Source organism: Pelophylax lessonae (assembly GCF_965119305.1).
Source record: "Pelophylax lessonae genome assembly, chromosome: 5".
Taxonomy (NCBI): domain Eukaryota; kingdom Metazoa; phylum Chordata; class Amphibia; order Anura; family Ranidae; genus Pelophylax; species Pelophylax lessonae.
The window spans coordinates 533,612,610-533,636,340 of NC_138772.1; positions in this window are offsets into that span (position 1 = coordinate 533,612,610).

The window sequence follows — 23,731 nt, forward strand, 5'->3', positions numbered from 1 at the left end:
TTACTCTCCCTGCTGGCAAACACATGCATGTGTATTTCAACTTTGGGGTGCACACCTTAATGCAATAGGCTGCGCACACCTATGGGCGGTGTAGGTGGAAGCGGCGGTGGAGGAGGACCAGGGCCGGATTAACAGCATCATGGGCTTGGTGCTGAGGATTTTGAAGGGCCTTAGGGCCGTGCCTTGCCATGCACCCAGAGGAGGAAGGGTGCAGCCATGCATGCCTAATTCAACATGGGATGCTGTCTCTGAAGCCCATAAACACATCCATGCATCGCCAACTGTCCCTCCTTGTCCGGCCTTCACGCTGTGTGGGGAGGTTCTGAGGGTGCTGCCTGGGGAAGCGAGCATAGAAGCCAGACTTCTGTGTTTACAAGTGACAGAAGAGCGGTAACAGTGAATATGGCCAACCCGGGGCCTATATAAAAGGTAGGGGCCTGGAGCTGCAGCTCCAATAGACCCTACATTAATCTGGCCCTGAGGAGGAGGACGAGGTAGCCAACACTGCTTCTTTTCACAAATTTTAAATGAGGGTACACCCCAAAAGAGTGAGAAAGAGCAAAAATGGAACAATGGGTGGGTAAGGTCGGTATCCATTGCTATTCTGCATAAGGTACGGAAAAGTCCCGTGGGATCCATGCCTGGTTCATTTTAATGAACGTGAGCTTGTCCACATTGTCTCTGGACAGGCGGCTGCGCTTGTCTGTTATAACGCCCCCAGCCGTGCTAAATACCCGTTCAGATAATACACTGGCTGCAGGGCACGCCAGCACCTCCAAGGCGTAAAGGGCAAGCTCAGGCCATGTGCCCAATTTGGAGACCCAGAAGTTGAAGGGGGCAGACCCGTCATTCACTACATGTAGGCGTGTGCACACATACTGCTCCACCATGTTGGTAAAATGCTGCCTCCTGCTAAGACGTTCCATCTGAGCTGCTGGTGCTGCTGTTTGTTGTGGCGTGCTGACAAAGCTTTTCCACATTTCGGCCATGCTAACCCTGCCTTCTGAGGTGCTGGCGGTGCCCTGGTTGCGTTGGCGACCTCCTCCTCCTCCTCCTCTGCCTTGTGCTTCCACTGTGGCCCCGCTGTCAGATGGGAATGCCAGCAGCATGGCGTCTACCAGCGTGCGCTTGTACTCGCGCATCTTGCGATCGCGCTCCAGTGAGTGAATTAAGGACGGTACGTTGTCCTTGTAACGGGGATCCAGCAGCGTGGCCACCCAGTAATCAGCACAAGTTAGAATGTGGGCAACTCGGCGGTCGTTGTGGAGACACTGCAGCATGTAATCGCTCATGTGTGCCAGGCTGCCCAGAGGCAACGAAAGGCTGTCCTCTGTGGGAGGTGTATGGTCCGTGTCCTCTGTATCCCCCCAGCCACGCACCAGTGATGGCCATGAGCTGGCCTGGGTGCCACCCTGCTGTGAACATGGTTCCATCTCCTCCTCCAGCTCCTCCTCCTCCTCATCCTCCTCATCCTCCAGAACTGTGCCCCTGCTGGACAATTGCGTCCCTGGCGTTTGCGTGTGCAGGAACCCACCCTCGGAGCCCCTTGCGAATGACTGCCCTGAAAGCCTTGGAAATGTTACCTCTTCATCCTCCTCCTCCTCCTCATCCTGTGCCACATCCTCTTCCATCATCGCCCGAATTGTTTTTTCAAGGAGGCATAGAAGTGGGATAGTTAAGCTGAGAACGGCGTCATTGCCACTGGCCATGTTGGTGGAGTACTCAAAACAGCGCAACAAGGCACACAGGTCTCGCATGGAGGCCCAGTTATTGGTGGTGAAGTGGTGCTGTTCCGCAGAGCGACTCACGCGTGCGTGCTGCAGCTGAAACTCCACTATGGCCTGCTGCTGCTCGCACAGTCTTTCCAGCATGTGCAAGGTGGAGTTCCACCTTGTGGGCACGTCACATATGAGGCGGTGAGCGGGAAGGCCGAAGTTACGCTGCAGCGCTGCCAGGCGAGCAGCAGCAGGGTGAGAACGCCGAAAGTGCGCACAAACGGCCCGCACTTTCTGCAGCAGCTCTGACATATCGGGGTAGTTTTTAAGGAACCTCTGCACCACCAAATTCAGCACATGCGCCAGGCAAGGGATGTGCGTCAAACCGGCTAGGCCCAGAGCTGCTATGAGATTTCGCCCGTTATCGCACACCACCAGGCCGGGCTTGAGGCTCGCTGGCAGCAACCACTCATTTGTCTGCTGTTCCATGCTCCTCCACAACTCCTGCGCGGTGTGTGGTTTGTCCCCCAAACAGGCAAGTTGTAAAACTGCCTGCTGTCGTTTACCCCTGGCCGTGCTGAAGTTGGTGGTGAAGGTGTTACGCTGTCCGGATGAGGAGGCGGTAGAGGATGAGGAAGCGGAGTAGGAGGAGTTAGGAACAGGAGGCAAACTGAAGCGCCCTGCAATCCTCGGTGGTGGAAGGACATGCGCCAAATTGCTATCCGCCTCAGGCCCATCCGCCACTGCATTTACCCAGTGTGCCGTTAGGGAGATATAACGCCCCTGACCGTGCTTACTGGTCCACGTATCCGTAGTTAGGTGGACCTTGGCACAGATGGCGTTGCGCAGTGCACACCTGATTTTTTCCCCCACTTGGTTGTGCAGGGAAGGGATGGCTTGCCTGGAAAAGTAGTGGCGGCTGGGCACGACGTACTGTGGGACAGCCACCGACATAAGGTTTTTAAAACTGTGCGTCTCCACCAGACGGAATGACAGCATTTCAAAGGCCAATAATTTTGAAATGCTGGCATTCAGGGCCAGGGATCGCGGGTGGGTAGGGGGGTACTTCCTCTTCCTCTCAAGTGTTTGGGAGATGGAAAGCTGAACGCTTCCACGGGACATTGTGGAGATGGTTGTTGGTGACCCAGGTGGTGGTGTTGCTGACAGATCGTCTGTTTGCGGGGTGGCAGGTGCCGGTATCACTACAGATGTGGCTGGAGCGGCCGAGACTGCAGCAGAAGAGGAAGCAGGATGAGCCAGAGACGTTTCTTGGTTTTGAAGGTGTGTACTCCACTGCAGCTCGTGCTTTGCACTTAGATGCCTGATCATGCAGGTTGTGCTCAGGTTGAGAAGGTTCATGCCTCGCTTCAAGCTCTGATTGCACAGGGTGCAAACCACTCGTGTCCTGTCATCAGCACATTTTCTAAAGAACTTCCACGCTAGAGAACTCCTTTGAGCTGACTTTGGTGCGCTCGTTCCCTTGCTGCGTTGGGCAGTAGCGGGCGTAGTGTCTAGGGCACGGCCGCTCCGCTTCTGCACCCTGCTCCCTCTTCTGCTGTGCTGGTGGCTCTGTGCGACCACCGCCTCTTCCTCCAAACTACTCAGTTCACCTGCATGACGTTCATTCCATGTGGGGTCGAGGACCTCATCGTCCTCCACATCATCTTCCACCCAGTCTTCACCCCTGCCCTCCTTGTCGGTCTCCACAATGCTGAACGCCGCAGCAGTTGGCACCTGCGTTTCGTCATCATCGGAGACGTGCTGCGATGATCCTTGCATGTACTCATCTTGAGGAATAAGTGGTTGGGCATCGCTGCACTCAATCTCTTCCACTTCTGGGGCAGGGCTAGGTGGATGGCCCTGGGAAACCCTGCTGACAGAGTCCTCAAAAAGAATAAGAGACTGCTGTATGGCTTGGGGCTCAGACTGCTGGCCTGATTTGCAAGGGGGTGAGGTGAAAGACGGTTGGACATTGGCTGCAGGTGCCAACTCTGACCTTTCTGCAGTAGACTGGGTGGGAGACAATGTGAAGGAACTGGAGGCACTGTCAGCAGCAAACCAATCTACTATCGCCTCAACTTGTTCTGGCCTCATCACTTCTAGGGGCGTTTGATGCCCTACCAAATACTGATGCAGGTTCTGTCGCCTACTCACACTTGAGGAAGGTGTTTCACTTGTGCGTGTAGCTGGCACAGATCGACCATGTCCTCTCCTTGCAACAGGAGCTCTACCAGCAGCACCACGACCCAGGCCACGGCCCTTATTTGACGGTCTCCTCATATTTCTGTAATTTAAGATCTTGCCCTAGAAAGGTTTTTATTGAATAGCGGAATAGAAAATATGATCCAAAAAAAGTGTATGTATATCACACATACACAACCACACTAGGCCCCAATTACTATTGTTTGTACCCCTAAAAGGCTAGATGAGGAGTAGGGGGAGTATGGAACAGGCAGCACCCTCAAACCTTCAGAAGTATGAGATGAACCCCAACAACTTGGAAAGGTGGATCTCTCTCACACGTACCGACACAGACTATCCCGCAATTCAATTGATCCTCAAAGGTTTTTATTGAATAGCGGAATAGGAAATATGATCAAAAAAAGTGTATGTATCTCGCACGTACACAACCACACTAGGCCCCAATTACTATTGTTTGTACCCCTAAAAGGCTAGATGAGGAGTAGGGGGAGTATGGAACAGGCAGCACCCTCAAACCTTCAGAAGTATGAGATGAACCCCAACAACTTGGAAAGGTGGATCTCTCTCACACGTACCGACACAGACTATCCCGCAATTCAATTGATCCTCAAAGGTTTTTATTGAATAGCGGAATAGGAAATATGATCAAAAAAAGTGTATGTATCTCGCACGTACACAACCACACTAGGCCCCAATTACTATTGTTTGTACCCCTAAAAGGCTAGATGAGGAGTAGGGGGGGTATGGAACAGGCAGCACCCTCAAACCTTCAGAAGTATGAGATGAACCCCAACAACTTGGAAAGGTGGATCTCTCTCACACGTACCGACACAGACTATCCCGCAATTCAATTGATCCTCAAAGGTTTTTATTGAATAGCGGAATAGGAAATATGATCAAAAAAAGTGTATGTATCTCGCACGTACACAACCACACTAGGCCCCAATTACTATTGTTTGTACCCCTAAAAGGCTAGATGAGGAGTAGGGGGGGTATGGAACAGGCAGCACCCTCAAACCTTCAGAAGTATGAGATGAACCCCAACAACTTGGAAAGGTGGATCTCTCTCACACGTACCGACACAGACTATCCCGCAATTCAATTGATCCTCAAAGGTTTTTATTGAATAGCGGAATAGGAAATATGATCAAAAAAAGTGTATGTATCTCGCACGTACACAACCACACTAGGCCCCAATTACTATTGTTTGTACCCCTAAAAGGCTAGATGAGGAGTAGGGGGAGTATGGAACAGGCAGCACCCTCAAACCTTCAGAAGTATGAGATGAACCCCAACAACTTGGAAAGGTGGATCTCTCTCACACGTACCGACACAGACTATCCCGCAATTCAATTGATCCTCAAAGGTTTTTATTGAATAGCGGAATAGGAAATATGATCAAAAAAAGTGTATGTATCTCGCACGTACACAACCACACTAGGCCCCAATTACTATTGTTTGTACCCCTAAAAGGCTAGATGAGGAGTAGGGGGGGTATGGAACAGGCAGCACCCTCAAACCTTCAGAAGTATGAGATGAACCCCAACAACTTGGAAAGGTGGATCTCTCTCACACGTACCGACACAGACTATCCCGCAATTCAATTGATCCTCAAAGGTTTTTATTGAATAGCGGAATAGGAAATATGATCAAAAAAAGTGTATGTATCTCGCACGTACACAACCACACTAGGCCCCAATTACTATTGTTTGTACCCCTAAAAGGCTAGATGAGGAGTAGGGGGGGTATGGAACAGGCAGCACCCTCAAACCTTCAGAAGTATGAGATGAACCCCAACAACTTGGAAAGGTGGATCTCTCTCACACGTACCGACACAGACTATCCCGCAATTCAATTGATCCTCAAAGGTTTTTATTGAATAGCGGAATAGGAAATATGATCAAAAAAAGTGTATGTATCTCGCACGTACACAACCACACTAGGCCCCAATTACTATTGTTTGTACCCCTAAAAGGCTAGATGAGGAGTAGGGGGGGTATGGAACAGGCAGCACCCTCAAACCTTCAGAAGTATGAGATGAACCCCAACAACTTGGAAAGGTGGATCTCTCTCACACGTACCGACACAGACTATCCCGCAATTCAATTGATCCTCAAAGGTTTTTATTGAATAGCGGAATAGGAAATATGATCAAAAAAAGTGTATGTATCTCGCACGTACACAACCACACTAGGCCCCAATTACTATTGTTTGTACCCCTAAAAGGCTAGATGAGGAGTAGGGGGAGTATGGAACAGGCAGCACCCTCAAACCTTCAGAAGTATGAGATGAACCCCAACAACTTGGAAAGGTGGATCTCTCTCACACGTACCAACACAGACTATCCCCCAATTTAACTGATCCCCAAAGGTTTTTGATTAAATAGCGGAATAGAAAATATGATCCCAAAAAAGTGTATGTATATCACACGTACACAACCACACTAGGCCCCAATTACTATTGTTTGTACCCCTAAAAGGCTAGGAGTAGGGGGAGTATGGAACAGGCAGCACCCTCAAACCTTCAGAAGTATGAGATGAACCCCAACAACTTGGAAAGGTGGATCTCTCTCACACGTACCAACACAGACTATCCCCCAATTTAACTGATCCCCAGAGGTTTTTGATTAAATAGCGGAATAGAAAATATGATCCCAAAAAAGTGTATGTATATCACACGTACACAACCACACTAGGCCCCAATTACTATTGTTTGTACCCCTAAAAGGCTAGGAGTAGGGGGAGTATGGAACAGGCAGCACCCTCAAACCTTCAGAAGTATGAGATGAACCCCAACAACTTGGAAAGGTGGATCTCTCTCACACGTACCAACACAGACTATCCCCCAATTTAACTGATCCCCAGAGGTTTTTGATTAAATAGCGGAATAGAAAATATGATCCCAAAAAAGTGTATGTATATCACACGTACACAACCACACTAGGCCCCAATTACTATTGTTTGTACCCCTAAAAGGCTAGGAGTAGGGGGAGTATGGAACAGGCAGCACCCTCAAACCTTCAGAAGTATGAGATGAACCCCAACAACTTGGAAAGGTGGATCTCTCTCACACGTACCAACACAGACTATCCCCCAATTTAACTGATCCCCAGAGGTTTTTGATTAAATAGCGGAATAGAAAATATGATCCCAAAAAAGTGTATGTATATCACACGTACACAACCACACTAGGCCCCAATTACTATTGTTTGTACCCCTAAAAGGCTAGGAGTAGGGGGAGTATGGAACAGGCAGCACCCTCAAACCTTCAGAAGTATGAGATGAACCCCAACAACTTGGAAAGGTGGATCTCTCTCACACGTACCAACACAGACTATCCCCCAATTTAACTGATCCCCAGAGGTTTTTGATTAAATAGCGGAATAGAAAATATGATCCCAAAAAAGTGTATGTATATCACACGTACACAACCACACTAGGCCCCAATTACTATTGTTTGTACCCCTAAAAGGCTAGGAGTAGGGGGAGTATGGAACAGGCAGCACCCTCAAACCTTCAGAAGTATGAGATGAACCCCAACAACTTGGAAAGGTGGATCTCTCTCACACGTACCAACACAGACTATCCCCCAATTTAACTGATCCCCAGAGGTTTTTGATTAAATAGCGGAATAGAAAATATGATCCCAAAAAAGTGTATGTATATCACACGTACACAACCACACTAGGCCCCAATTACTATTGTTTGTACCCCTAAAAGGCTAGGAGTAGGGGGAGTATGGAACAGGCAGCACCCTCAAACCTTCAGAAGTATGAGATGAACCCCAACAACTTGGAAAGGTGGATCTCTCTCACACGTACCAACACAGACTATCCCCCAATTTAACTGATCCCCAGAGGTTTTTGATTAAATAGCGGAATAGAAAATATGATCCCAAAAAAGTGTATGTATATCACACGTACACAACCACACTAGGCCCCAATTACTATTGTTTGTACCCCTAAAAGGCTAGGAGTAGGGGGAGTATGGAACAGGCAGCACCCTCAAACCTTCAGAAGTATGAGATGAACCCCAACAACTTGGAAAGGTGGATCTCTCTCACACGTACCAACACAGACTATCCCCCAATTTAACTGATCCCCAAAGGTTTTTGATTAAATAGCGGAATAGAAAATATGATCCCAAAAAAGTGTATGTATATCACACGTACACAACCACACTAGGCCCCAATTACTATTGTTTGTACCCCTAAAAGGCTAGGAGTAGGGGGAGTATGGAACAGGCAGCACCCTCAAACCTTCAGAAGTATGAGATGAACCCCAACAACTTGGAAAGGTGGATCTCTCTCACACGTACCAACACAGACTATCCCCCAATTTAACTGATCCCCAAAGGTTTTTGATTAAATAGCGGAATAGAAAATATGATCCCAAAAAAGTGTATGTATATCACACGTACACAACCACACTAGGCCCCAATTACTATTGTTTGTACCCCTAAAAGGCTAGGAGTAGGGGGAGTATGGAACAGGCAGCACCCTCAAACCTTCAGAAGTATGAGATGAACCCCAACAACTTGGAAAGGTGGATCTCTCTCACACGTACCAACACAGACTATCCCCCAATTTAACTGATCCCCAAAGGTTTTTGATTAAATAGCGGAATAGAAAATATGATCCCAAAAAAGTGTATGTATATCACACGTACACAACCACACTAGGCCCCAATTACTATTGTTTGTACCCCTAAAAGGCTAGGAGTAGGGGGAGTATGGAACAGGCAGCACCCTCAAACCTTCAGAAGTATGAGATGAACCCCAACAACTTGGAAAGGTGGATCTCTCTCACACGTACCAACACAGACTATCCCCCAATTTAACTGATCCCCAAAGGTTTTTGATTAAATAGCGGAATAGAAAATATGATCCCAAAAAAGTGTATGTATATCACACGTACACAACCACACTAGGCCCCAATTACTATTGTTTGTACCCCTAAAAGGCTAGATGAGGAGTAGGGGGAGTATGGAACAGGCAGCACCCTCAAACCTTCAGTATGAGATTGTGTTCACTGTACCCCACAAAGATTGAGTTCACTGCACCCCACAATGATTGTGTTCACTGCACCCCACAAAGATTGTGTTCACTGCACCTCACAAAGATTGTGTTCACTGTACCCCCCAAAGATTGTGTTCACTGCACCCCACAAAGATTCTGTTCACTGTACCCCACAAAGATTGTGTTCACTGCACCCCAAAAAGATTGTGTTCACTGCACCCCAAAAAGGATGTTGTTCACTCCACCCCAAAAAGATTGTGTTCACTGCACCCCACAAAGATTGTGTTCACTGCACCCCAAAAAGATTGTGTTCACTGCACCCCAAAAATGATTTTGTTCACTGCACCCCAAAAAGGATTTTGTTCACTGCACCCCAAAAAGGATGTTGTTCACTCCACCCCAAAAAGATTGTGTTCACTGCACCCCAAAAAGATTGTGTTCACTGCACCCCACAAAGGATTTTGTTCACTGCACCCCAAAAAGATTGTGTTCACTGCACCCCAAAAAGGATGTTGTTCACTGCACCCCAAAAAGGATTTTGTTCACTGCACCCCAAAAAGATTGTGTTCACTGCACCCCACAAAGGATTTTGTTCACTGCACCCCACAAAGATTGTGTTCACTGCACACCAAAAAGGATTGTGTTCACTGCACCCCAAAAAGATTTTGTTCACTGCACCCCAAAAAGATTGTGTTCACTGCAGCCCAAAAAGATTGTGTTCACTGCAGCCCAAAAAGATTGTGTTCACTGCAGCTCACACACAGAAAAATGGATGTGGATCACTGACACCTGCCTATCTCCAATCCCACACCACACAGCAATATCGATTGTAGTTTGTAGAACACAGTTTCCCTAAAATTCAGCAGACTCTGTCCCTAACAGGATTGAGAAGAGATCGTAGATCAGGATTGAGTGCAGATTCACCCCACCCCCCACACAGCAATATCGATTGTAGTTTGTAGAACACAGTTTCCCTAAAATTCAGCAGACTCTGTCCCTAACAGGATTGAGAAGAGATCGTAGATCAGGATTGAGTGCAGATTCACCCCACCCCCCACACAGCAATATCGATTGTAGTTTGTAGAACACAGTTTCCCTAAAATTCAGCAGACTCTGTCCCTAACAGGATTGAGAAGAGATCGTAGATCAGGATTGAGTGCAGATTCACCCCACCCCCCACACAGCAATATCGATTGTAGTTTGTAGAAGACACTGACCCTATATAATTCAGCAGACTCTATCCCTAAAATGCCTACAACTCGCCCTGCCTAAACACTCCGACCTGTCCCTCAATTCTATCCGGACACAAATGTTTTTTTCCTGCCTATCTTTCCCTAATCAGCAGCCAGCACGTTGATGTGTGCTCTGTCCCTGAATCTAAGCAGCATAATGACGCCGCTGCGGCTGCCTCGAACTTATAAAGACTTGGTCACATGCTTCAGACGGCCAATCACAGCTACTGAGACATTTGCAGGCATGGCTGGGATGGCTTAAGGCACACCAGTTAAACGATTGTTGATTGGCTGTTGAAAGCCCGCCATGAAAAGAGCGCCAAAGCATGCAAAACCCGGAAATAAAACGACCGAACACGGATTTTTACCCGAACATACAGTAAAGTGTCCGTGTCCGTGTTCGGGTACAAAAAATCCAATTATTCGGTACGAACACGAATAATACAGTCCGTGTTCGCTCAACACTAAAAATGAATGCTCTTTTTTTGTTTATAGCACAAAAAGTAAAAATCGCACAGGTGATCAAATACCACCAAAAGAAAGCTCTGTTTGTGGGGAAAAAATGACGTCAAATTTGTTTAGGTACAGTGTCGCATGACCGCGCAATTGTCCATTAAAGTCACGCAATAAAAAACCGCAAAAAACCCCCCTGGTCTTTAACCGCTTGCCGCCCGCCCGCCATCATATGACGGCGGAGCGGAGCGACCATTATCCTGGGCCGCCGTCATATGACGGCGGCATTTTAAGCAGGGCAGGCGCGCGATCGCGTGCGCGCCGCCCTGCACTGCCGGTGTCGGGGTGTCCCCGGGACACCCCCCGTCACCGGCAGGGGGGAAACAGCCAATGGGCGTGGCTGTTTCCCACGTGATCGGCTGTGTTCCAATGACACAGCCGATCACAATGAAGGCACCCACAAGATGACCGCGCATGCGCGATCGGGAGCGCGCAGCGCAGTCATGTCGGTGGCACTGTGTTCCTTGGGAACACAGCTGTCACCGGCGGTAGTAAACAGTCACTGACAGTGACTGTTTACTATGTGATCGGCTGTGAATCCATTCACAGCCGATCACAAAATGTAAACAAAGAGCAGTAACTCAGTGTTACTAGCTCTTCTCTCCTCATACAGCTTCCAGTATGAGGGGAGAAGAGCAAGAAATAGTGAGTTACTGATCTGTACACATGTCACAAAGTAAAAGCACAGAAATAAATGTCCCCACACAGTCCCTAGCCCCCCCCCAATTGCACCTGTCACCCAACAGTCACCTCATCAGTGCCCAGAAACTGACACCCATAACGTTCACATGTGAGCGCAGCGATCGCGGGCAGAATCACCGCGATTCTGCCCGCGATCCGGAAATCATTGCAAATCGCGGGACGCCTGTGCGTTGCCCGTGATTTGCAATAGCACCCCAAACGCTGTGCGATGCCGCCATTTCCGCCTGCCAAATCGTGGTAACATCGCGCAAACATCGCATGACGCCCAAAAAAGGAACAAGAGTTTCTTTGGGGCGTCATGCGTTGTTTGCGTGATGTTACCTCGATTCGGCAGGCGGAAATCGCAGCAACATCGCACAGCGTTTGGGGTGCTATTGCAAATCACGGGCATCGCACAGGCGTCCCGCGATTTGCAATGATTTCTGGATCGCGGGCAGAATCGCAGTGATTCTGCCCGCGATCGCTATGCTCACATGTGAACGTAGCCTAAAGTTCACCGGTCACCAGAGACTGCCATCAGTACCGCCGTGCACCATCGCCCGTCACCTGTCACCCATCAGTGACCATCGCCCGTCACCTGTCACCCCATCAATCACCGTCACCTGTCACCCCATCAGTCATCGTCACCTGTCACCCCATCAGTCATCGTCACTTGACACCCCATCAGTGATCGTCACTTGTCACCCCATCAATCATCGTCACATGTCACCCCGTCAGTGATTGTCATCTGTCACCCCATCAATCCGTCACTTGTCACCTCATCAATCATCGTCACCTGTCACTCCATCAGTCATCGTCACCTGTCACCCCATCAGTCATTGTCACCTGTCACCCCATCAGTCATCGTCACCTGTCACCCCATCAGTCATTGTCACCTGTTTGCCATATACATGCAATCACTTACTGACCGCCTAATGACTATATGCGTCGGCCATTAAAAGCTAAATACTGGGGTTATGGCAGCAGATAGCCCCCATAACCCCGGTATTTTTTTAAATGGCGGGCGGTCGGCTTTCAGATAAGGGTGGTCCCAGTGGCGGATTCGCCGCGGAATTACCCTTACGGTGCAGGGGAAGAGGTGCCCCCCCCTCCTGCCGCGTCCCAGACGTTTTCCCAGCTTACCGGACCCGCAGGCAGCGGGGAAAACTATCCGGTCCCGGATCCTCAGAGACAGGAAGTTGAGTGAGGGCAAAATGGCCCTCACTCGACTCTATGGTCTTGGAGGACCGGAGCTACGTCAAAAGACGTTGCCTAGCAACCGGTTTAAAGGGCCGCTTTTTTTTTTCTTTTTTTTTTTTCATCTTTCAACATTTTTTTTTTCCTTTTTTAGTGTAGTTGTGAGGTGTGAGGTCTTTTTGACCCCAGATCTCACAATAAAGAGGACCTGTCATGCCTATTTCTATTACAAGGGATGTTTACATTCCTTGTAATAGGAATAAAAATGATCAAAACATTTTTTTTTTTAAACTGTGTAAAAATAAAAAAATAATAAATAAAATAAATAGGAAAAAAAATAAAAATTAAAGCGCCCTGTCCCCGTTAGCTCGCGCGCAGAAGCAAACGCATACGCAAGTCCCGCCCACATATGTAAACGGTGTTCAAACCATACATGTGAGGTATCGCCGCGATCGTTAGAGCGAGAGCAATAATTTGAGCCCTAGACCTCCTCTGTAACTCTAAGCTAGTAACCTGCAGAAATTTTTAAATTGTTGCCTATGGGGATTTTTAAGTACCAATGTTTGGCGCCATTCTGTGAGCATGCGCAATTTTGAAGCATGACATGTTGGGTATCTAATTACTCGGCGTAACATTATCTTTCACATTTTGGAAAAAATGGGCTAAATTTACTGTTTTCTTATTTTTTAGTTCAAAAAAGTGAATTTTTTTCAAAAAAATCGCATTTGGAAGACTGCTGCGCAAATATGGTGTGATAAAAAATAGTGCAACAATCTCCATTTTATTCTCTAGGGTCTCTGCTAAAAAAAATATATAATGTTTGGGGGTTCTAAGTAGTTTTCAAGCAAAAAAATGATTTTAGCTTGTAAACACCAAGTGTCAAAAATAGGCCCAGTCTTAAAGTGGATAAATGGACAACTTTGTGTAAAGCGCTACTTGGATGTTAGGCCAATGTATGTGGCCAGGCTGTGAAAAAGTGTTACACATGTGGTATCGCCATACTCAGGAGGAATAGCAGAATGTATTTTGGGGTGCAATTTTTGCTATGTACATGCTATGTGTTAGAAATATTGCATAAATGGACAGCTTTGTGTAAAAAAAAATGTGTTTTCATTTTCTTTCCACATTTTCCAAAAACTTGTGGAAAAAAATGACAAGTTCAAAAGACTCATTATGCCTCAAAAATTATACATTGGGCTGTTTGCTTTCCAAAATGGGGTCATTTTAGGGGGGTTTCCATTGTCCTGGTGCTCCAGGGCCTTCAAAAGTGCGATAGGTTGTCAGGAAATTATATGTGTAATTTGTGCTCCTAGAATGCCGGACGGTACTACTTGGATGTTAGGCCTCTGTATGTGGCCAGGCTGTGAAAAAGTCTCACACTTGTGGTATCGCCATACTCAGGAGGAGGAGTAGAATGTGTTTTGGGATGTAGTTGCAAGTATACATGTGCTGTGTGAGAGAAATAACCTGTTAATACGGCAATTTGTAAAAAAAAAAAAAAAATCTTCATTTTGCAAAGCATTGTGGGAAAAAATTACAACTTCAAAAAACTCACCATGCCCCTTATTAAATACCTCGGAATGTCTACTTTCCAAAAAGGGGTCATTTGGGGGGGTATTTGTACTTTCCTGACTTTTTAGTGTCTCAAGAAATGAGATAGGCCTTCATCAGGTGTGATCAAGTGTGATCAATTTTCAATGATTCGCACCATAGCTTGTGGACTCTATAACTTTCACAAAGACCAAATAATATACACTTACTTGGGTTATTTTTACCAAAGATAAGTATCAGTATAAATTTTGGCCAAAATTTGTGAAGAAAAATGACTAATTTGCAAAATTTTATGACAGAAACAAAGAAAAATGCGTTTTTTCACGATATTTTCAGTATTTTTTTATTTATAGCACAAAAAATAAAAAACCCAGTATTGATCAAATACCATCAAAAGAAAGCTCTATTTGTGTGAAAAAAAGGACACAATTTTTGTATGGGTACAGTGTTGCATGACTGAGTAATTCTCAGTCAAAGTGTGAGAGCGCTGAAAGCTGAAAATCGGTCTGGGCAGGAAGGGGGTGAAAGTGCACTGTAGGCAAGTGGTTAAGCAGACAAATCCTCCGGGGCTTAAGTGGTTAAGGGATGGACATGGTCAGCATCAACACTCTGGTAGGCCGTGGCATTTAAACGATACTCAGTTGTTACTAAGGGGCACGAAGTGTGCTAAGAAAATATCCCCCACACAATTACACTGCCTCCATCAGTCTGAATGGTTGATACAAGGCAGGATGGATCCATGCTTCCCTGTTGTTTACTCCAGATTCTGACCCTACCATCTAAATGTCACAGCTGAAATCAAGACTCATCAGACCAGGCAACTTTTTTCAATCTTCTATTGTCAAATTTTGGTGAGCCTCAGTTTCCTGTTCTTAATTGACAGGAGTGGCACACAATGTGGTTTTCTACTGCTGTAGCCCATCTGCTTCAATTTTCCATGTGTTGTGCATTCAGAGATGGTATTCTGTATACCTTGGTTGTTATTTGAGTTATTGAACCAGTCTGCACATTCTCTTCTGACATCAACAAGGCATTTTCCTCCACACAACTGCTGCTCACTGGCTATTTTCTCTTTTTCCGACAATTCTCTGTAAATCCCGAGAGATGGTTGTGCATGAAAATCCCAGTAGATCAGCAGTTATTGAAATACTCAGACCAGCCCGTCTGGCACCAACAACCATGCCATGTTCAAAGTCACTTAAATCCTCTTTCTTCCCCATTCTGAAGCTCAGTTTGAACTTCAGCAAGTTGTCTTCATCACGTCTAGATGTATAAATGCATTGATTTGCTGCCATGTGATTGGCTGATTAGCAATTTGTGTTACCAAGCAATTGAACAGGTGTACCTAAAAAAGTGGCCGGTGAGTGTAATACAGCAGGGATGAGGGCAGATAAACAGATCCTGGACATGTGTTTCAACTACATGATTATCAAAAGTTGCCTATTAAATTGGTTAAAGGCAGTGGCAGCCCGTCCATTGGGGGCGCAGGGGCGACGCCCCCCCCCCCTCCTATCCGTGCGTCCGGCCCCCTAATCTACATGCAGGACACCGGACGCATGTATTCCAATGGGGTTTTTTTTTTTTGATGCACATGATTAGAGCCAGAGGCTCTAATAGGCTTCAAAAAAGGGTGGGCTCGGGGCGCAGAGCCGCTCGCCTCCTCCTACTGTAGCCCTGGATTGTAGTATTACAGCGGCCGGGAGTCTTGTAGCAGACCTAAAGACACTTCTCAAAAAGGTATTTAGCTGCATAGTTTCTTACAAGCCGTTATACAATGCAGGATGAGAGCTTAACAGAGAGGGGCTGGCAGTGACATTTGACTGGTTTATTACCAGCAGCAGGCAGGGGCGGATCCAGAGTTTAGTCTCGGGAGGGGCACTGCGATTTTTCGCTAGCAATCTGTCTGGGCTATGGCTGGTGTTAGCACTTCAATCATCACGGCACCATGTTTGATATAGTGTCAGATTGATTAAAGTGCATTATTTTTATTATTACATTGTAATATTAAATGAAATAGTTCAACTTACCATAATGCAGGATCAGAATCAGTGGGAGCCCTGAGCATTTCACTTGCCACGTCGCATGCCACCAGATGTGGATTGTCACTTGCCACATGCTTGCCACCAGATTCAGCTTGTCACTTGCCACATCGCCTGCCACCAGATTCAGCTTGTCACTTACCACCAGATGGGGATTGTCACTTGCCACATTACTTGCTACCAGATGCAGCTTGTCACTTGCCACATCACCTTCCACCAGATGCGGATTGTCACTTGCCACATCGCCTGCCACCAGATGCAGCTTGTCACTTACCACATCACCTTCTACCAGATGCAGATTGTCACTTGCCACATCGCCTGCCACCAGATGCGACTTGTTACTTGCCACGTCACCTGCCACCAGATGCGACTTGTTACTTGCCACGTCACCTGTCACCAGATGCAGCTTGTCACTTGCCACATCATCTGCCACCAGATGCGACTTGTTACTTGCCATATCACCTGCCACCAGATGCAACTTGTTACTTGCCACATCACCTGTCACCAGATGCAGCTTGTCACTTGCCCCATCACCTTCCACCAGATGCGGATTGTCACTTGTCACATCGCCTGCTACCAGATTCAGCTTGTCACTTGCCACATCGCCTGTCACCAGATTCAGCTTGTCACATCGCCTGCCACCAGATGTGGATTGTCACTTGCCATATTGCCTGCCACCAGATGCAGCTTGTCACTTGCCACATCGCCTGCCACTGAATGTGGATTGTCACTTGCCACATCGCCTGCCACCAGATGCAGCTTGTCACTTACCACGTCGCCTGACACCAGATTCAGATTGTCACTTGCCACATCGCCTGTCACCAGATGCAGCTAGTCACTTGCCACATCACCTTCCACCAGATGTGGATTGTCACTTGCCACATTGCCTGCCACCAGATGCAGCTTGTGATTTGCCATGTCACCTGTCACCAGATGCAGCTTGTCACGTGCCACGTCATCTGACACCAGATGCAGATCGTCAATTGCCACATCGCCTGCCACCAGATGCAGCTTGTCACTTGCCACATCGCCTGTCACCAGATGCAGTTTGTCACTTTCCACTGTCGCCTGCCACCAGATGCAGCTTGTCACTTGCCACATCGCCTGCCACCAGATGCAGCTTGTCACATTCCACCGTCGCCTGACACCAGATGCAGCTTGTCACTTGCCACTTCACCTGCCACCAGATGCAGCTTGTCACTTGCCACATTGCATGACACCAGATGCAATTTTTCACTTGTCACCTAGAGCGGATTGTCGCTTGCCAGTGGCTGTGTCCCAGAGTGAGGGCGGGCAGTGAGAGATAATGTAATCTCACTGCTGCCCACTGAGAGCGGTGCTTTGTCACAAGCTGGACAGCGGTAATGCAGGGCGGGCGGTGAGAGATGATGTCATCTCTCTGCTCTCTCACCCGTCTGATCACCTGCCTGTCAATCTGCTCACCCACGCTGCCAGCCCACCTGCTCACCTGCCTGTCAATCTGCTCACCCACGCTGCCAGCCTGCCCACTCACCTGCCTGTCTGCCTGCCGTCTCAGTATGCTCACCAGCCGACAAGCTCACTATTTTCTAAGGGGGGGGACGTTGGTAGCTCCACCCTACATGTTTCGTCACAATGACGTTTGACCCAACACCATACATTGTGTGGTACTAGCCTTTAACTTTTTGACACGGAGCTGACAGGCAGGGAGGGGAGAACAGAGAGGATAGCTACGGATGACGGAAGCATGCAGGCTGACTACGGTGGTCAGGGCTCATTAGTCATGATGATCATGGTCAGCACACAGAGGGGGACACAGGTAGTGGCAAGATCAGCCAAGTTTTTTACAGTTTCCAGAGGGGCAGGTTAGAAAGCAGAAATACTATGCTGTTTAACCTTCTATAAGGAAACAGGATCTCTATTTTTTTTTTTTTGGGGGGGGGGGGGTAACAAACACTTTAAATAACCATGGATTAAACCCAAAACCAGCCCAGGTTGTATCATCTACAAAGGAAACTCCTATAAAAAATGTGAACCGACAAATCTTTGGCTAGACTTCATCTGTCAATATGTGTAATGTACTGACTGCTATGAGACTTCTTTCTGTTGAATGTATTTATGTAAAGGTCAATGAGTGTACAGATTGCTGTTTGACCTTTCATTGTCAGTAATTCTGTTTAGCTGATAACCAACCGCATTTCCAGCCACAGAACCAAGCCAAGCTAAATCTATAACAAACCAAAGAAAATTAGGAAAATGTCTATTTTTTAACCACTTCTGTACCGGAAGGAATTGTTCCCTTAATGACCAGGCCATTTTTTGCGATTTCGGCACTGCGTTATTCTAACGGATAATTGCGCGGTCGTGGGATACTGTACCCAAATAAAATTGATGTCCTTTCCCCCCCCCCCCCCCACAAATTGAGCTTTCTTTTGGTGGTATTTGATTACCTGTGTGATTTTTATTTATTGCGCTATAAACAAAAATACAGCGACAATTCTGAAAAAAAATAAAAAAAAATTACATGCATTCTGCTATATAACATTTCCAAAAATAAATAAATACAATTAAAAATCATATTTTTTCATCCTTTTTAGGCCAATTTGTATTCTGACACATATTTTTGGTAAAAAAAAAAAAATCCCAATAAGCGTATTTTTATTGGTTTGTGCAAAAGTTATTGCGTCTATAAACTAGGGGAAAGATTTATGTCATTTTTATTTTATTTTTATTTTTTTTTACTAGTAATGGCGGTGATCTGCAATTTTTAGCTGGACTGCAACACTGCAGCGGACAGATCGGACACCTAACTGACATTTTTGACACTTTTGAGGCGACCAGTGACATTACTATAGTAATCAATGCTAAAAAATATGCACTGTTACTGTAATAATGACACTGGGAGGGAAAGGGTTAACCCAGGGGTGATCAAAGGGTTAAAGCGGAGTTCCGCCTTCCCCTCCACCCCCTCCAAAAAATCAAAAGTCAGCAGCTACACACACTGTACACATACTGTAGCTGCTGACTTTTAATATTAGGAAACTTACCTGTCCTGGAGTCCAGGGATGTCGGCACTGCAGCCGATGTTTCCATTGGCTGTCGGGTGCTGCAGCTGTCATTGCCGGCAATGGAACCCAGAAGTGAAGTCTTGCGGCTTCACGGGCAGGTCCCTACTGCGCATGCGCGAAGCGTGCTGCGCATTCCTATTGGCTCGGCAGCTGGGGAAGGAGGAGGGGGCCAAATTTCAGAGGGACAGCGCCGCAGCGCCATATCCCAGAAGTGGGGAAGGGTACCTGTAAAAACAATGTTACGGTCCCGCTAAAATTTGACGCCATTACTAGTAAGAAAATCAAATAAACGAAAATGACATAAATCTTGTTTGTAGACGCAATAACTTTTGTGCAAACAAATCAATATACACTTATTGGGATTTTTCTTACCAAAAATATGTAGCAGAATACAAATTGGCCTAAATTGATGAAGAAATAAAATTGTTTACATTTTTTATTGAATACTTTTTATAGCAGAAATTAAAAAAATATTGTTTTTTTTTTTTTTTAATTGTCAGTAGTGTTTATAGAAAAATTATAAAAATATAAAAATCGCACAGGTGATCAAATACAATTAAAAGAAATCTCTGTTTGTGGGAAAAAAAGGACATCACTTGTATTTGGATACAGCGCCGCACAATGTAATGCCTGGTCAGGAAGGGGGCAGGGTAAATCTTCCAGAGCTGAAGTGGTTAACTTAAAGTAGAACTTAACTATATCTGAGCAACACAAACTGAAAACACGATTTCATTCATTTTTATTATCTCAAGCAATTCCACTTAAAGCATGGAGACATGGATGGATATTTTGTTGAGAAATCATTTTAAAAAACACGCCCCTAGCATTTCTGGCTGTTGCCATCTTGAATAAGCTCATATCATTTAAAGTTATCAAAAGTTATCGCGTCTACAAACTAGGGGAAAGATTTTTCATTTTTATTGTTTTTTTTTACTAGTAATGGCGGCGATGAGCAATTTTTAGTGGGACTGCGACATTGCGGCGGACAGATCGACCCCCAACTGACTTTTAGGGGTACCAGTGACATTACTACAGTAATCAGTGCTAAAAATATGCACTGTTACTGTAATAATGACACTGGCAGGGAAGGAGGTTAACCCAGGGGTGATCAAAGGGTTAATTGTGAGCCTAGGGAGTGTTTTCTAACTGTATGGGGGAGGGACTTGTGAAATGATCACAAAGACATGTGATCCTATATAGAAGGATCACAGGCGCTCTGTGTTCTTTCCAGAGAGAACAACGGTCAGCTGTGTTTGCAACAGCTGACCCGTCATTCTCTCTCAGCGGGAAGCAATCACGGCCGCTGGTCCCGTGGATCGGCATCCCCCCTGCCTAATGGGGGCAGGCGCGCACCTCTGCCGATGCTCTCGCGACCTGCCATACAGTATATCTGCGACAGGCGGTCAGCAAGTGGTTAAAACACAAAATATAATGGTGTTAGTATGCCCATAATTTTTCATATTGACATATCTTGCTACATAGACCATAAGGTTTCCTGAATTTACATAATGACCTGCTATCACAGCTCTTGAGCATTCTCTTGGTCTTACTAACAGGGCTGCTGTTAGAAATCATGGGGCCCCTACCTGACAGGACCCCCTTCCCCTGTCAAAAAGTGACTGAGGACATGCATTTATCAGTCACTTTATCTTTAGCTTCAGCTGCACACATGAATAAATAAGATGTGCTCTGAAGGCTTTCTGCTCAATCACAAACTGAAGCACAGTAAACACAGTTTACTATGCTTCAGTGATGAATGGACATAGGACTGATTGATACAGATCGTTCACTGTGTTCATTCAGGGAAGGCAGGGGCCAGTAAATTACATACTTACCGGCCCCCTACCCTGCTTTCTATCTTGATACATACCCCTGTGTGCCCGCAGCAGCTGCTGGCGGAAGAGGAGGAAAGCTGGGAGAGCTGCGAGGGAAAGGGACACACCCAGGTACCTGCACAGCAGATGGAAGGGAAGGGGCGCATGTTCTAGAACCAATCCCCCTGCAGTGCAGCCAGATGGGTTAAGAAGAGGAGAAGCGGGCAGTGCTGCAGGGAGAAGGAAGAAGAGAATCGATGTCTGCAATAAGACAGTTCAGCCAGACCTCCTGCCAGTGGTTTATTTTGGTTTTGTGCTGCCCTAGGCAACACTAAAATTTTGCATCCCCCTCCTATGTAAATTTGCCCCACTTCTTCCTTTTTAATGGATGTGACTCCCTCCAAAATTGAAGGACTATAAGTCCCAGCATGAACCCCTGACATCTCACGAGAGGGGGGTAAGAAGGAGTGGGAGAGAGAGGGGGGTGGGTGAGGGAGGTAGGGGGGATGAGAGAGGGAGAGGGGAGGGTGAGGGAGGGAGAGAGGGGGGATGAGAAAGAGAGAGAGAGGGGGGGGGATGAGAGAGAGCGAGGGTGGATGAGAGAGAAAGGGGGGTGAGAGAGAGGTGGATGAGAGAGAGAGAGGGGGTGAGAGAGGGGGTTAGAGACAGAGAGAGAGAGAGAGAGGGGGGATGAGAGAGAGAGGGGGGTGAGCGATAGAGAGAGGGGGGTGAGAGAGAGAGGGGGATGAGAGAGAGAGAGGGGGTGGGGGAGAGAGTAGGGGATGTGAGGGAGAGAGAGAGAGAGAGAGAGGGGTGAGAGGGGGGAGAGAGAGGTGGATGAGAGAGAGAGGGGGTTGAGAACAAGAGAGAGAGAGAGGGGGTGAGAGAGAGAGAGAAAGGGTGGCTTAGAGAGAGAGCGAGAAAGAGGGGTGAGAGAGAAAGAGAGAGAGGGGGGATGAGAGAGAGAGAGAGAGAGGGGGGTGAGAGAGAGAAACGGGGAATGGGGAGAGAGAGAGGGATGTGAGGGAGAGAGAGAGAGAGAGAGAGAGAGAGAGAGGGGGTGAGATAGGGGAGAGAGAGGGGGATGAGAGAGAGGGGGGATGAGAGAGAGAGGGGGTTGAGAAAAAGAGAGAGAGGGTAAGTGAGAGAGAGAGGGGGGATGAGAGAGAGAGAGAGAGGGGTGAGAGAGAGAAACGGGGAATGGGGAGAGAGAGGGGGATGTGAGGGAGAGAGAGAGAGAGAGAGAGAGAGGGGGTGAGATAGGGGAGAGAGAGGGGGATGAGAGAGAGGGGGGATGAGAGAGAGAGAGGGGGTTGAGAAAAAGAGAGAGAGAGAGGGGGGGTGAGAGAGAGAGAGAGAGAGAGAGAGAGAGAGAGAAAGGGGGCTTGAGAGAGAGAGAGAGAGAGAGAGAGAGAGAGAGAGAGAGAGAGAGAGAGGGGGTGAAAGAGAAAGAGAGAGGGTAGGTGAGAGAGAGAGGGGGAGGAGAGAGGCAGCTCTAGCAACTAGTGGCCAATAGAGTCTAAGGTGGAGGGGGGCTTGTTTAACGCCCCCCTGCAAAGTGCCGCCCTAGGCCAAAATACAGCACTGCCTCCTGCTCAGCAGGAGCCTGGGCCCCCCTTTTGAACTGAGGGGGCCCGGGTCCAGTACAGAAGGGCTGGCTGTACTGGCTTATCAGAGGCCCTGCTTACCAACATAAAACCTGCTAAATGGACCCTTTCATCTCACAATTAGCATGTGGGGATTTTTGTCCTACTATTTGGTATACACTGGATGGGGTTGTTATGGAGAATTCATTTTTAACTTTAAGCCAACTTATACTTTTTAAATTGAAGCATATCTATAAATGTGCACAAAACAAACTAACACAGGTGCCGTGGACAGGGATAATGAGTAAAACTATGGCAACCAGGAGCAACCAGTAGACAATCTAGAGTATTTTTTTCAACAAAGGGCTTTATTGGAAAAAAAATAAAAAATGACAGCAAATAATAAAAAAAGGCCACGCTGCACATTTTCCAAAGTGACAATGTAAAGCATGTAATAATAAAAAATTACAGAAATAGTCAATGCTACAATACGCAACAATAAGCAAGAAATAAATATAATATCAGTGATAAACGAAGGATGAAATCACAGAAAGATCTTTTGCTATTTTTTAAAAAACATCTCTGGCTGAAAGACCTTCAATCTGGAGCAGTCCTTATAATACATCCACTTTGACACAGGATGTCCCTAGTCTTCTTGGCTGAAGAATATCCAGGGTCACTAGATAACTAAAGCCCCATACACACGTAGCGAATGTCGGCCGTAAATATTCGGCCGCCGAACGATCGGCTGATTGTCGGCTTGTTAGTATGATGCTTCCGACAACCAACAGCGACTTTTCGGCCGAACAGAATCGGGTGTGCAGGCATTAAAATTTTTGTTGGCCGTCACCGGAACGGCCGATTGTTCGCCAGTCAGTACAGAATTCGGCCGACAAACAGCCGATTAGCAAGACTGGGCATGCTCAGAAAAGAAAAAACACACGGAAAGTTAACCATCACATGACATCACTTCTGCAGTTGGCTGTTGTTGGCCGACAAAATTCATGTGCAGTCTTTTGCAGTTTTCAGCCGACAGGACAGCACCGGACAAAAGACGGCCGATCGTTCGGCCGACATTCGGTACGTGTGTACGGGGCTTAAGGAAAGACTATGAGTGCAGGGTGTCATGGTCTTACTTG